The 15,036-nt window shown below is 53.5% G+C and overlaps 1 long non-coding RNA gene across 7 annotated transcripts; it reads left to right on the top strand.

The window, feature by feature from the left end:
- Positions 1-3,745: 3,745 nt before the first annotated feature.
- Positions 3,746-13,559, top strand: LOC310886070. Of its 7 annotated transcripts, none has more exons than XR_014575108.1 (5): positions 3,746-5,009; positions 7,224-7,818; positions 7,991-8,087; positions 8,261-8,382; positions 11,273-11,400. It is a non-coding gene; the product is annotated as an uncharacterized lncRNA (long non-coding RNA). The 7 variants fall into 7 exon arrangements; XR_014575106.1 differs by lacking the exon at positions 3,746-5,009 and adding an exon at positions 13,185-13,559 and having other exon boundaries at positions 7,067-7,818; positions 11,273-11,471; XR_014575107.1 differs by lacking the exon at positions 3,746-5,009 and adding an exon at positions 12,755-13,177 and having other exon boundaries at positions 7,067-7,818; positions 11,273-11,471.
- Positions 13,560-15,036: the final 1,477 nt, after the last annotated feature.

Here is a 15,036-nt window from a genome sequence, read left to right as displayed (position 1 = left end):
CTCCTTTTCTCTTTCTCCTTTTCTCTTTCTCCTTTTCTCTTTCTCCTTTTCTCTTTCTCCTTTTCTCTTTCTCCTTTTCTCTTTCTCCTTTTCTCTTTCTCCTTTTCTCTTTCTCCTTTTCTCTTTCTCCTTTTCTCTTTCTCCTTTTCTCTTTCTCCTTTTCTCTTTCTCCTTTTCTCTTTCTCCTTTTCTCTTTCTCCTTTTCTCTTTCTCCTTTTCTCTTTCTCCTTTTCTCTTTCTCCTTTTCTCTTTCTCCTTTTCTCTTTCTCCTTTTCTCTTTCTCCTTTTCTCTTTCTCCTTTTCTCTTTCTTTTTCTTCAGTTGCTGGCAGTTGGCATCTAAGCATTGAGGTGGTTTGTGCTGCTGGCTACACCTGGGGTGGCCCGTAGGGATGCTCACTGCACTGCAGCAGCATTGCCCTGTGCTACAGCCTGGCTCTGCATGCAGCCCTGTGCAGAGCAGGTTTTGGGCTGGGCTAGAGTCATCCTGCAGCCACAGCACCTGGCAGAGTTCAGTGTGGTGTCCCCAGGAATCATTTAGGGTTGGGTGCCTTCTCTGAGGTGCATCCCCAGTCTGTACTGGTCCCTCTGTTGCAGACACACTTGTCCATTGCATGAGTTACACAAATGTTTAATAGCTGGGATGAGAGGGAGCCACTCAGTTGAGCGCTTTCTGGCTCTGACCTGGCCACTTCTGTTTGCTATTTTCTTGCTTCTTTCCATTTAAAAAGCCAGTGCACCCCGGGGGAGGGTGTGCAACCTGGGGCATCTGCTGGCATGGCTGCTCAGCTGCCCTCAGCTCTGCCACCGGTGTGGTGCTACGGGAGCTTGTGACCGGGCTCTTTGGAAGAAATGGAAAATCTCAAGCCAAGCAAGCCAGTCCCCAGCCAAGCCCTTATTTCCAGCCCATCCACTGCTTCATTCTTTTCTCTGGGGTGGGGAGATCCTCCCAGGCAAGCGGGATGATAAGAGGTGAAATGCCTTCCGGGAAGACGAGGCCAGCAGCAGGTCTGGGCCTGTCCCCCCCGAGCAGAGGCCATATGGGAAAGACGCCACTTACGGAAGTGGAAGAAGAGTTGAGATGCTAAAGAAGAAGTAGGACACCAGCAAACCACCTTTTCTGGCCTTGTTTCAGAGTGCAACCCCGAAAGGCAAGTGTGTGGTGGGTGACAGCGCAAAGCTGTCCCTGGAGCATGGTGCAGCCGTGAGCCGCAGTACGCGCTGAGCCGGCAGGGCTGGGGGAAGCAGTGGTGGTGGCTGGAGGATGGGTTTTGGGTTCACGATGGCCCTGTCCTGCCCTTGTCTTGCTCAGCAACCTCAGGCAATGCTTGGGGCCAGTTCCCCCACGCAATGGAGCAAGAAGCTCTTTACAGAGGTCTTGGTGTGTTGGGGTGCCTGCACAAGCTGCTCTCGCTGTTCACACATGCAAAAGGAGCTGCTGCGGACTGGGAAGCACCTGTGGGACCGGGGACTGATATCTCAGGCCAGGAGCAAAGGGAGAAGTGAGGAAAGGTGACCTCACGGGAGGGTGACCACTGCTGAGAATGGCCACAGTATCACAGGGGGGAAAAGAGAAGTGAGGAGACATTATGCAGCTGCGAGAACTGCCGGGACCTGGTCCCAGCGCCACAGGGCTTTTCCCCCTCCAGCAAACAGGGTGCAGGGTTTGGGACAGCCATTGGGCTGGGCTGCAGCCATCCCATCCTGGGGGTGCTGACTTACCTTCCTGGAGCTTACCACAGCCTTCAGCCCTGCTGAATGAGCCTGATCGCTTTTTGTGGCCCAGGGGAGAGGGACATTCCTGTCCCTCTGTCAGGCAGTGGGAGAGATGGAGTAGAGGCATAGGAGTAGAGTTATTGTCTAGTTCTTTTTTTTCCTCTTTGCTCTCCCATTGCTGCTGGATTTTCATGGTTGATATTTCCCCTGCAAGTCCCCTTGACTCAAAAACAGTACTTGCTGAGGATGCAAAGCAAAGGTGGTGATGTGCATCCATCTCCTCCTGAGCCGCCCTTTGCAGACAGTTTTTGGCATGGTGGCAGGTGATGCTGTTACACATCCAAATAATATAGGGTACTGCTAGCTCCTGGGAGACTATGATATGGACCCTGAAGGGACTTGTGGTCCTTGAAGGTGAGGAAGAAAGCAGTGACCCAGATGGCACACACATTGCAGAACAGGACCATTTCTTCTGACTCTCATTGCTTTGGTGAATCAAGGAAATTCTCAGTGTGTATGAGCAGACTGACTTACATACCTGATTGTGTTTCATATGATATTACCCTGTTCTTGGAGTAACATTGAAGCTGGTACCCTGCTAGTTGCTCCTCTACCTTTACATGTGGATGGAATCTGCTCTGAACCCCCCTGATGCCGAAGGACATCTCCCATAGTGAGCACGAGTTTGATCCCAGTTGCTTATGGCTTTGAGGCTCCAGGACAGAGGTGCCAGTGCTGGTCTGTACCCTGCAGAGCCGTGATGTCTCCCCCAGGAAGGATGATGATGTAAGATCCCAGCCCCCAAAAAATCAAGGAGGGTAAATGTGCTGATGAATGCGTTAGCAGAATGGACCAGTGTTCTGCTTCACCATACAGAACTGCACTGGCTAAATTATCAGTGACTGTTAATTTAAGGTTATCTGTATGCTTGGATTACAATGACAGTCATGTGCCTGAGAGGTGAAAAACGGAGCCACAGCATGGCACAGATGGACAGGACAGCAGTGGGGCTGGGGACAGAGGCAGGATAAGACCTTTGCCACTGCCTTGTGCAATTGCCTCATCCTCCTGGATGAGTGAAGTGTGGATGCTGGTGTCTGGTAAATAATTCCTGGGGATTTGGGGTGGTTTTAAGGTGTCAGGGTGATCCCTGGTACCATTTGGGCTGGGGCAGCCACATGCCACCTGTGCAGGAGAAACCACTGGTGTTGGTCCTTGTGGCTTCTGGGGAGCAGGACAGGAGAGCCCAACTTGTCATTTTGTTTTGTTTTGTTTTGTTTTTTAGGCATTAACATCTACGACTGGAGAGCCTCTGGAGAGCTTGGAGTGGAAAATATTGTGTTCCTCATCCCAGCCCACCCCTTGCCTAATGAATGCATTAACAACAGGCCCCGGTTTATTTATATCAATTTCAAAATCTCCAAAGACGCTCCTATATATAAGCAGGGCATCAGATCCCATCCCTGTAATGGGTCATTAATGTATTTTAAGGGAGAGAGACGAGTTTGCATTGGCAGAGAAGAGGATCAAAAATGCTTTTATAGCAAAATGACCAAGAGTGCCTTTTTGATTGCCTCTAAATTCCCAGTGAATAAATGAATAATAGAAAAATAAATGAATAATAGATATATCAGTGGATTGGATATTGTAATGCAAGGATAATAAGTCCCCCTATACCTCTGCCAGAACATTTGTTTAACAGGACAAACTGGGAAAGTCAATACAGAAGGTGTGGGGCCGTGACAGCGCTCTCCCAGCTGCATCGCTGCAGGAGACAAACTCCGGGCCCTGCTTCGGGCAGCGGCTCCGGCGGCCGGCAGCCTCTGCCGGGACCCGCTCCGCGCCTCAGAGCGGCCCGGGCAGGGCAGGGCAGGGCAGGGCCGGGCAGGGCAGGGCAGGGCAGGGCAGGGCAGGGCAGGGCAGGGCAGGGCAGGGCAGGGCAGGGCAGGGCAGGGCAGGGCCGGCACCGCCTCCCTCTCCCCTCCACAGGCCTCGCCCCGGGAGCAGCGCCAAGGCGTGCCCCCCCCCCCCCCCGGGCAAGGCCTGCGCGCCCCGGGCCTCCGCCGCGCTCCTCGGCCGAGGGCACCCCCGGGCGCCGCGTCTCGCCGCGGAGCCGCTTCGGAGCGGCGTGCGCTAGAGGGAGACAAAGCCCCGTGCTCCGATGCCCTGGGCCTGCGCTGCCTGCGGGGCGGACGCCCCCGTCCCGCCGCCGCGCATGGGGGCCGAGCGCTGCTGGGGGCCGGCCGGTGCTGCGGCGAGGGGCCGGGACCTTCCCGAGGGCGCTGCTCGGCACCCGGTGGCGAGCTGAGGGCCCTCGGGTGCAGCGGGTGGGGTCGCGCCTGCCGCCGGCAGCCCTCGCAGGACGGGCGACGGCCTGCGGCCTTCCCGCGTGGCGCTGGTGCCCCGGGTGGCCTTGGCTCCTGCTCCGCTGCAAAGGCCATCGATGTCCCCAGCCACCCGCGCGCCCCGCGGGGCCCCTGGCACCCGCTGCCAGGCCCCTGGGCAACAGGCATCAGGGGCCACCTGTGGCTTTGCCGGCGGAGCCGCTGGCCGCGGCCAGCTGCAGCTCGAGGCTCTGAGGACGCACGGCTCAGGCTGCCGGCACCATCCGCAGCCCGCAGCGCAGCTCCCCGCCTGCCGGTCCTGCCAGCACCCCGCTGAGGCTGGCCTGGTGTCCAAGGGGCTGAAAGCCTGAGGGACAAGGTTTCTGCTTGGGCTGTGAGATGCAGTCCCTTGCAAGGATGTTGTCCCTAAGTAACAGTTAATACCTGCTCCTTCCGGGGGATGCTCTTTCTCTGGAGTATAAACGTTTTATTCTGAATAAATACAAAGGGCATGGATGAGAACAAAAATATCTGTTTTTTTCACTGTAATTCATCTCCACTTGACACCTCCCTCTGGTGCAGCAAGGCTGTTGCTGCTTCATGAACTATCCAACACTGATTGTGTGTAGATTGTGCAATTAAATGTCATTTTATTTATTTATACCTTACACCCACCTCCACTACCCACCCCCCTTAAAAAAATAATTACTCAAAGTTACTCAAGGGCATGGTGTTTGCCACCAGCCTTCCCTGCTGCATCTCTTAGGGATGCAGCTGCCCCATCAGCCTTGCACAAAGCGCTCCCGGCCACTACCACCCTGCCACTCCAAATGTGTGCATGAATTCAGGGTTTCAGCTAATAAAATGTGACATTGCTTTCTTGTCATCAAGGGGCTACACTGATTTCTACTAGCTGAGGACTTTGCCTGATGACTGTATCCTTTACCGATAACCTTTACATCTTCCCACTGGTAAGTTAACCAGAGCAGTATTTGTCAGAAGCACATTTTACAGCATGCTTTTTGAGGTGTGAATCGTGTCTGTGGAGATGTCCACCTCAAGAAAACAAGGGCAGGCTCTCAGCCTTGCACGTGTTTCAGGCTGTGAAAGAGCAGAGCTGGCATCAAGGAGCTGGTTTCACTGCTCTGCAATATTTTTTCACCACTGGGAAATGGTTGCTGTGGGAGCTCAAGGCAGCTTGGATGAGAGGGGTGTTGATGGGGCATGTGATGTGGCTCTGTCCACAGGCATGGCTGGATAGTGTTGGAAACGTAATATTGGGAAATATTTTGTAAAGCTTCAGCTGAGGAGGCTGAAGTGCTGGGGGGGGGGGCTGTGATTCAGCCAGCCAGGGACAAAATCCCCTCGGGCTCCCAGCTTTGGGGAATTGTCCCAGCTGGTATTTTGTGCATCAAGGGCAGGGGATGTTTGCCCTGTGCTGTTCGTAGTGTGGCAGCGTGGAGAGGGCTGGGCCTGAGCCTCATGAGCTCAGGACCCAGCAACTGAGTCTGCTCTGAGAGTGCCTCTCTGGAGCGCAGGATCAGTTCTGAGCCTCTACCTTGTCTGAGTGCTCTGTTTCAATGTTGTTTTTTTTTTTTTTTTTGCTTGTTTGTTTGTTTGTTTTCTTGCCTTTTGGTCTATTTCTGCTCAGTAGAGAACACACTTTCTCTAACTGAGGTTGCAGCATTGCCACCCTCCATGCTCAGCCACCCAGGGATAGCCATAATAAAATAAAATAAAATAAAATAAAAGTCACCCAGAAAAATAAAATAAGCAGGCTTTTTTATTATTATTATTTTGTTGTTGTTAGCCACAGTTGAGGCTTTTCTGTTCACTTTTTCCACTCTTTGCCCATGACTGCGAGGCTGGACGCTGGCTTTCATTTCAGAACTATCATTAAGTTGCTCGTTTGTGTCACCTGAGCTGGTGCCTATGGGGCCACAGCAGCTCTTGCTCTCCCAGCCCTCCCAGTGCATCTTTTTTTTTGCAAAATCCTACTCTGCCGACTTAGGCATTGGGTTGCAGTGGCTCTGCTTGACATGATGGAAACTCAGTGTTGCCACTGGTGCTTTGCTCATGCAAATAATTACAGCAACAAGCACATCTTCTGTGCTGCAGCATCTGGGCAGGAGAGGTGGAAGATAGTCCTTGGCAAGTTTTTGGGGGCAGATTTTGCTGCAGTGCTTGATGGGTGCTGTAAGAGGGCTGGTGTGTGGGACATGGGGTTGGCACAGCAATTTGCGCTACTGACAGTAGAGTTTAGTCCAGGTGTTAGATGCTGTCGCTGCATTTCTGCCAAGAATATCCTCTGCGGTTTATTTGAGGGCTGAAGGATGCAAATGAGCTCTTGCTTTAGTTTGTTTATTTGTTTAGAGCCATGGTCTGTCTTTTCTGGCTTCTAATTTGGACTCATCTGAGCAGCCTCATTTGTTTAGCAGGCGCATCTGTACCAAGACTCCAAAAAAATCCTTTTTCTAGCGCATTTTTCCTAGTCACTGAGATCACCCAGTGGAGCTCTCAGCTCCTGCATGCTCAGTGGCTGGGCAGGTGCCGGCAGGGGAAGGCACTGGCTGCAGTGCCTCCTCTGTCTTCTGCACACCCTGGCACCTGATGTCAGCGGTGATTTGTAGGACACACAGAAAAATCCTATGAAAGCCCAGAGGCCCTGTGGCATGCAAGCAGTCCCCTAGAGCAGCTATCTGGTGAGAGGATAGGGGAGGGCAGTAGGAATAGGAACATCACTAAGACACCTCGTTAGTCACAGGCAAACACAGTACTCCCCAAAGCATCCTGTCTCAACCATGCTGTGTCCTTGTGCCCCTCTGGCCTTTCCTCTGGAATCACCAAGCTGTGACATTCACAGGTGCCATCCTGAAGCCTTTCCCGTCACTGATGTACTAGTGATAGCATCAGGGAGGGTTTACCTTGTGAATTTGAGTAATGGTGAGCTTTAACTCTATGTCTCTGTAGGAAAGATCTCCTTCTCTGCACGACCTCGAAGTGTCACGTTTCATTTCAAGAAAAAAAAATCCTTGCATTAGGTTGGGGGAGAGGGAAGAAGGCCACAGTTTTTTGTTTTCTTAATAGTTTGTCTGTATGCTTGATGAAAATGGCTGTGTCATTAGAAACCACAGGTTCCCCACTGTTGACATTTCCATTAATGAAGAAATCATTTCTATTTGCAGGTCAAGAGCTGTGGTTTGCAACCAGTTACACTAATGAAGACTGTGGCATGCCCAGCCTCATCTGGCTTTACACCAGCACCTGTGGAGAATTTGACCCACGCCACTGAGTGCTTTGCCCAATTAAATGGTGCGGCAGTGGGACTAGTGCTTCCCCGTTACCTCCCAGCAGAAAGGCTGCAGATTGCAGCTGGATTTCTCGCAGCACCTGAGCACCTGGTGCATCCTGAGCCACGCAGCTGGGCAGGCTGGCTTAGTGGCCAGCAGCTGGCAGGGAGCAGCTCTCCCTGTCCTGGACTAGATCCTCAGTGTGCCACCAAAAGAAGAACCTCCGGGGTAGGCTGAACCAAGGAAATAATGAAGTGATGCTGCCAAGTCTGCTTTTGAAGGGCTTCCCCTGGGCTTTGTGGCCAGGAGGTGGCTGCGGCAGCCTTCTTGCTCACTCAGTGTCTGGCTCGCTCCGGCAGCTGTGTGACCCTGCCATGGCACTGGTGTGGAGCTGGGACATGGGGACCTTCTCCTGCTGCTCATACCACCAGAGCAGCAGAGCACTTTGCCTGCAGGATGCCTTTGTGCTGGCCATGCCATTCCTCTACAGGTGAGCTCTGTAGGTGGTTTCCTGTAAACCATCCTGTGTGTGTTGGTGGCACAGGGAGACCTCCATCTGAACTCCAGCTAGGAATGAAAGTCAGCCTCATCCCAGTGATTTTAAAAGTTCATTTTAGTATGTTGAGGACTGTTAAACCTCTTATTTCTTCTTTGCTCCTCAGAGGTGAAGCAGAGCAAGCCGGAGCAGGTCCAGGAGCCTTCAGACCTCCCCTCGCAGGCAGCCCTGGTGCAACATTTCCCCAAACTGCCCAGGTGTCCGTACGTGAAGCAAACCACAGCCTGGGAATTTGGATCTTAAATATTGTCATGGCTGTGAAACACTGGCTGTGGGGTGTCCTGCAGGGGAATGTGTGTGCCAGGGTGTGGATGGGTAAGTGGCAGCATCTGGCATCCTACATCAGTGATGTCTTCTCTGTTCATCATCCCAGCAGCGCCCTGATGCTGAGACCTGTCAGACCTTGCTCATCCTAATGTCCCCACGGCCCCTGAGGCACTGCGTTTCCTTGGCAGAAGCAGAGTAAAGCCTTGACCATGCTGATAATTTCTTCTTCTGGTGAGTAATTTGGGGCAGATCTCTGGCCCCTTATGGGAAAATTTCTTCACACCACAGGGCTGTCACTGGCTTGGGGGTGGGGAGGCTGGGAGAAAACTGGGGGGAGGAAACAGCTTTCTCTGTTATATCAGAGAATATAATTATGCAGCTTCCACCTCCATTTCTTAACGCAAAGGAGGAATGTGCAGTTATGTGATCACAGTTTGCTGCAGTGAATTATTTAGTCAGTCTGTCCTGGAGCATGTTGTTGAGGCTAATGTTGCTTGTACTAATGTAGGAAATCATTAAAGATCAATAAAGAAATCATTAGCAGTGTGACGCCCTTACCGAACCGCCTGAGCTACAGATATACCACTTAATCCGGCCATAAAAACGGCACCATGAGCTCATTTTAATGGGTGTCAGCAAGATTGATTGGCTGAGGGCAAAGGTTATAACAGCAATTTGGAAGCAGGACCGCTAATGCACTTGTAGCTCTTCAGTACACTTTAATGCAAGTTAAACAGAAAATGCCCTAGAAACCACATAGAGTCCTTTTGTGCAGATGGTTTAAAAGACTTTCAATGTAATGCAAGATTTAGGAATAGAAATAGCACAATAACACAGATGGATTTTACTTAGTTAAAGCAAAACAAGCCATAATGCCACGTGTTCGTTCAATAGAGATGACTCCAAGCAGCCTCTAGCGGGTCTGCCAGCCGCAGGGGATGCTGAGCGCTCCCTCAGTGGGGCTGGGACTCAGAGCTGCTGGGGCTGGGCTCAGCCCCTGCTCCAGTCCTTGCTTTCTTGGCAGCATTAGGGTTTTGCTTGGTTTGCCTCGTGCTTCAGAGGGATGTCTTTGGGCTTTTAGCTCTGATTGCCTTAAAGGCATTTGATTTTCTGCAAGCGCTGGGAGCACCCAGGAGGTGCCCTGATTCTTTGGTGTGCTTTCACAGCTTTTGCCTTTTCCCAGATAAGCATTAGCCTGTGAGGTGACCATAGCTGGAGGGTGATTCCCTACCAGTGCCTCAGTTTCCTCATCTGAGAAATGTGAGGCTGTTGAGCTGTGTCACCAGCGGGTCATTATAGCCCTTTATTGCACTGGGGAAACAGAGCTCCAGGCCTGATGCAAGGAGATGTTTTCTGGGCAGGGCTGTCTCTTGAGCTAAATGCATGGCTACTTGATTCTGAAGAAATACTGAAGACTCAGAAAAAGTGGTATTTACATATCAAGGCCACATCTTCCTACAATCCTGATGAAGGGCATTGGATTAAGTAGACAAATCCCAATACTGGAGAAGGGAAATTGTGGTGGTACCAGAAGCACACTAAAGCAATTAGTGGGCAGTGGTGCTGGGCTCCACTGTTAAATTCTGTGGTCACTCACATTTAATGAAACCCCATCCCAGCAAAGACACATCTGCTGTGACCTCCTCATACTTCATGCTGGCCACAGGAACACCACAGTGGTATCAAGAGTGATTTGAGGCATTAAGGAAAATTACTTATCGCAAGACAGCATGCTAATGAAAAAACACAACCCAACTGACCAAACTTAGTGAGTCTGAAATAATGGGAGTGTGGTTTTTCTTTCCTCGCTCATCAGGTTTAAATTATTGGCGTTGGATGTAGGGATGAAGCCATCTGTTAATTATTCTTTTCATTAGAGTTTTCCTTCTTCAGGGTGAGTGGCTGCTTTGGGAGATTCTGTGTCGGTCTCTGCTGTACAGGGATAAGTCAAGGGGGCTGTGATATTCCTAGGGATAAGGCTGTGGGTGATATTCCTGCTAGAGTTGATCTCAGCTGTATCAAAACCTCATTTCTGGGGCCAAATTTCACAGCACAAATTTCACCTGAAACCTTCCCAGTGAGAATCCCATCATTTCCCTTGCTCATGTTAGCCATCTTCCACCCAAAGTCAATGGGACAGCAGAATGTGGCACACGTAAAAATCCCCCTGGCAGCAGCGTGAGGAAGAGCACAGCCCCTGCTTTCAGACGTGTCGCAGAGCCCCGCTGCCCGGTAGCAACACAAGCTGCGGCTGCGCTGCCTCCACCTGCAGGCGCTGCGACGCTTGCAGCACGCATCCATTGCAGGACGCTTCTCCAGTCCCCTCTGCCTGTGCAGTGACTGCTGCCGCTGCTTGCTGCACCGTATTTCGAAGCATAGAACGCTTAATTATAAATGGCATAACAATCCATCGCTAATGAAGTACAGAGCCCTTAGATAAAGCGGATGCAGCTTGCATTAGCTGCTGGTCGCTCACAACGACTTAATAAAACACTCGTTATCTGCTACCAGATGGGAGAAAGGTTAGATCCCCGTTTAATAAGTAATTCCTAATGAAAAGTTTGGGGCTGGTAATCAAGGAAATGCACCAGTCGTGGTTTGAAGTGTTTATGAGATAGGGGTTTTCCTGGTGAATTATTCCTAAGGTATTTGTGCTGCAGTGGCTGCAGCCACCCGTGTGAGTCCATTGCACGAGGCCTGGGGCCCGGCTCTCTGCCTGGGGAGGCTGCTTATGTTTGCTGAGGGGGAAATCCTGCTTGCAGGGAGGCTTGGATCACCCTGACTGGGACTGGTCCTGAGAGAGCAGGAGTCATCTGCGGACGGCCCTGGCTGTGTCCTGGCAGTTTGTGCCCAGGAACTGCTTCACTTAGACTCAGAAGCAGTGAGTTTGTTCTCGCTGCAGTGGCAGGGCTGGCCCTGCCAAGGCCCAGGGGGCTGGCAGCAGAGGTGGCCCCCAGTGCCCACCCTGACCCCTGCCAGCTCTGGCAGCGCAGCACTGTGAGCAGCGTGCCCAGGCTTGGTGTGCCTCTCAGTTTGTTTGTAAACCATCAAAAACTCTCATTTCTGCTTTGGTTTTGTTTGCTTGTTTTGTAGTAGTGTTTTTCTTTTTTTCTTTTTCCAGGACAGTGCTGATTTGGGTTTTGTTCCTTTCTCTCTGCCTGCATGGCAGCCCAGCACGCTGGACCTGTGGTCTTGGAGCAGTGCAGTGTGTTGGGGTTCCCCTCCCCATGGCCACCACCCCCACCAGGCTGTCGCTGCCTGTGGCACCTTCACAGCCCTGCTATGTGCTGGGGAAGAGAGGAGCAAAGTGCTGAGAGATGGTAATTCAGCATAAATCCTCACTAGAAAGAAAGAAAAATCCCAGGTGGGGTTTGCAGTGCTGGCTTTTCTTCAAGCCCCAGAGAGCTGCAGGTGGGGGGGAGCACTGGAAGTCACATCTCCTTCCCCTCCTGCTGCCCCCTCACAGCCACCCCGGCACAGCGGGAGCTGCAAACCGCCCTGGGGCCACCGGCCACAAGCGACTTCCCCAGCACAGCACAGACTTCTGCTTGGGAAGTGCAGCCGTGGCCGGGGTGCGTGAGCTGCTGCGCCACAGCCCCCCCAGCGCCGGAAGCTGCTGCGTGTTGTGTCTGCTGCATCGCTGAGAAAAGGCGATTTCATGACTTCATGCAGTGGCTCTGTCTGCTGGGGGGGGGGAAATATGCCCTCCTCCGCTTCCTCCTGGCTGCGAGTGATGGCAGGCGATGGTGAAGGGGGCACCCGCAGTGAGGAGGCCCAGCCCCGGGGTCCTGTGTGCAGCCTGAGCCTGTCCTGGGGATGCTCCCTGTCCTGCAGCAGCCTCCCTGCCCCCCTCACCATGGCCCCAGTGGTTTGGGGGCAGAAATGGTGAAAAGCCATCCCTAAGCCAGCGCCTGGTTCCTCAACACCAGCGTCACCCTGGAGAGATGCCTCCGGCGAGGGCTGGGGCTCCCTGCAGCCCTCCTCATTGCAGCAACTGCATTTACAGCCAGAGGGGCTGGGACGCCTTTCGGGGTCAGCCTGGCTCTCGCCGGGGAGCAGATGCAGCGGGTGCGAGCCTGAGTCCCAGCCGGCCCCTGCACAGCAGTTATCTGGGTCACAGATAAGGTGACTTCTGGTCCGTGTCTCTGTGTCACCACAGGGTTCCTGCTAAGTTCAAATGTGTCTGCGGGCAGCGCAGACTGCTGGGTTTCAAATCCTTTCGAGCCATGCAGAGGCCAAGCCACAGTCCCAGTGCTTGCATGGTGCCTGGTCCCTGAACCTCTTTGACAGTGTCCCCCAAAGTCCCGCTGCAGCACCCCTGAAGTGCCACCGGGTTTGCTCGTCCGTCCCTGCCAAGGGGACAGTGCAAGCAAAGCGCAGAGTGCTTGCAGTGAAGGGTTTGGATTTCTCTCTAACTTGGAGAGACATCCTGAGGGGAAGTAGATTCAGTACGATAAGGTTTTACTTTCTAAATTAAAACGTGAGAAAAATTTGAGCCTGAAGTGAAGCATTTCCTCCCAAACCAAATGCAGACCTTGTTTTATTTTTTCCCCCTTTCTAATCCACTTTGTTGGGTTTGGACTGTTGATATTTTCTCCTGCAGCTCTCAGTAATGCCCAGGAACATTTTTCCTGGAAGAAGACAATCCATTCTTCTGGGAGTGCCTCTGCTCATGGCCAGACCCACCCTGCATGTTAGCAACGTGACAAGCCTTGGTCAAGGGACCCTGTGTGCTGCTACAGAAATGCCTCCCTGCGTGTGCAGGAGAGGTTTCTTCAGTGTTGGAAACTTTTCCACCCTTCATTTCTAGTAGTAGAAGCATTTGGGGTGGATTCTTGAACGTGGAGCAAGAATCCAGTGCCTGTTTGCTGCCTCTGCCCTGGTTCGGTGCTGGAGTCACCCACTGCTCATTGCCCGCTGCCGAGAGCTGTCGGCAGCACGAAGCCGTCTGTGCTCTGTTCCCCGGACTGCTGGCGCATCTCAAACATGAATGAAATGTGGTTTTGTGATTTTTTTATTCTTTTTCCTCCCAGGTTGAGTCACCTGCAGAGGCCATTTTAAAATGATTCAGAACAAATTACAAGAATTCAGAACTTCAATCTCAGAGCAGTTTCGTTTCACGAGGAGACCTGACGCCTGCGGGGAGGTGCAACCCCCCCGAGCCGTGTCTGCTCTCCCTGCACACGTCAGCAGCGCTTGCTGAAGCCTCTGTGACCCCATCACTGCCTTGGTGCTGACATTTCCCATGGGGAGAGCTGCCTCCTGGTTCTCAGTGTTTCTCCTTTGTGGTCAAAGTCACCGCTTGGTCCCACTCTCAGGATCTGGAGCCGAGGGAGTTCGGAGGACCTCACATTGCACACATGATGATATTGAGAGACCCAGAAATATGTATTTTTCACATGGAAAAGTGCCACTTCAAAAGCATGAGCTACTCCAGGTTAGGGCAACTTCAGGTTTATAAACCTGCTAAATGCTGCTAACCCACAACGAACAGGGAATGTGTGCTGGGCTGTGCCTCAGTTTCCCTCATTGCTAGGTCAACTGCAGAAGAGGTGTACAACTTCAGGACAGAGAGAAAGGCCTTTTGAAGTGCCCACCAGCCTCGGACCCGCTCAGCTCCCTGCAGCATCAGGGACGGAGCTGGGCTTCTCTGGGGACACCTGGGTCCCTCCTGGGGAGCTGACCCAGGGCCAGGCTTCCAGGGCCCCTCCCAGGGGACAGGGTCAGGGCTGCTCAACCTCTACAGACACCTGCAGGCCCTGGAGCTGTCCAGGGCCCCTTCGAGGTTCCCCTTCAGGCCAGAATTGCCCCCAGTGCCACTCCCACCCTCCCCACCCCCTAACACAATTTTAGATAAGAAATTGTGTCTTTTGTTTGTTCGTTTTTCTTTGCTGGAGGCAGGGGACTGTTTTCTTGTTGGAAGGGAAAGGAGAAAAAAAAAAACACCATAAAACTTTTTGGAGCTTCGTCCTCTTAAAAGATCTGACCTTGATCTTCTGTGCAGGAGGTAATTGGGCTCTGGGTCCTCCGAGGCAGAGGCACTCACTGCCACTGCTGGGGTTGTGTTTTTTTTAAATTATTATTTTTATTTTATTTTTTGTTGTTCTTTTGGTCATCCCCCCGCTTGCTCTGCCTGTGACTCACCCGGCACAGCGATGACACCAGTCCCTCAGTTTAGAGAAACCGCACGTCTGAAGAAGTTTCCCACGGCCCGCTCTTTAAATAGGCCCCGAAAGCCGTGGATTGACCACGCCGCCGCTCGCGCTCCGCTTCCCCGGCCGCCTTCCCCTTCCCTTCCCTTCCCCACCCTTCCCTTCCCCTCCCTTCCCTTCCCCTCCCTTCCCTTCCCGCAGCCGCTCCGCGCTCGGGGCCGCTCCGGGCGCGGGCGGTGCTCGAGGCGGGGTCGCGCCGGGCCCCCCCGGCCCCCCCCGGCCCGCTGCAGGAGCGGCGAGCAGCGCGGGGCCGTTCCGAGAAGCCCGTGCGGGGGGCGGCGGGGGCGCGGGGCTCCCGCAAAGCGGCTCCCGGCAGGGGGACGCGAGGCCGAGGTTGGGGCGCACGGGCCCCCTCCGGCCGGCGAGCCCGCTCCCTGCCTCCCTTCTCGCAGGGCCGCCTGGGCACAAAAGGTAAAATCTCAAGCGTGTGCCCGGGGGGCACGGGCGCCCCCAGCAGCCTCAGGGCGCCCCCCAAGGCCCCCGGCCCCTCGCAGGGCAGCGCTGTGGTGCTGAGGGGCCTCGGGCAGGGCTGCGCGGTTGGCCCCGCACGCCGAGAACTGACCGCGAGCCCTCCGGCATCGCAGCGCTGGGCCGGGCTCCGGTGTCCTGCCGGGACGGGGGCGGCTCGGGGAAGGGCTGATGGGCCCCAGGGGGGGATCGTGTCGTTCTGCTC

The sequence above is a fragment of the Anser anser genome (assembly GCF_964211835.1).
Source record: "Anser anser genome assembly, chromosome: 24".
NCBI classification, from domain to species: Eukaryota; Metazoa; Chordata; class Aves; order Anseriformes; family Anatidae; genus Anser; species Anser anser.
The sequence above is the reverse complement of the archived record's forward strand: the minus strand, read 5'-3'. Positions and strand labels throughout refer to the sequence as shown.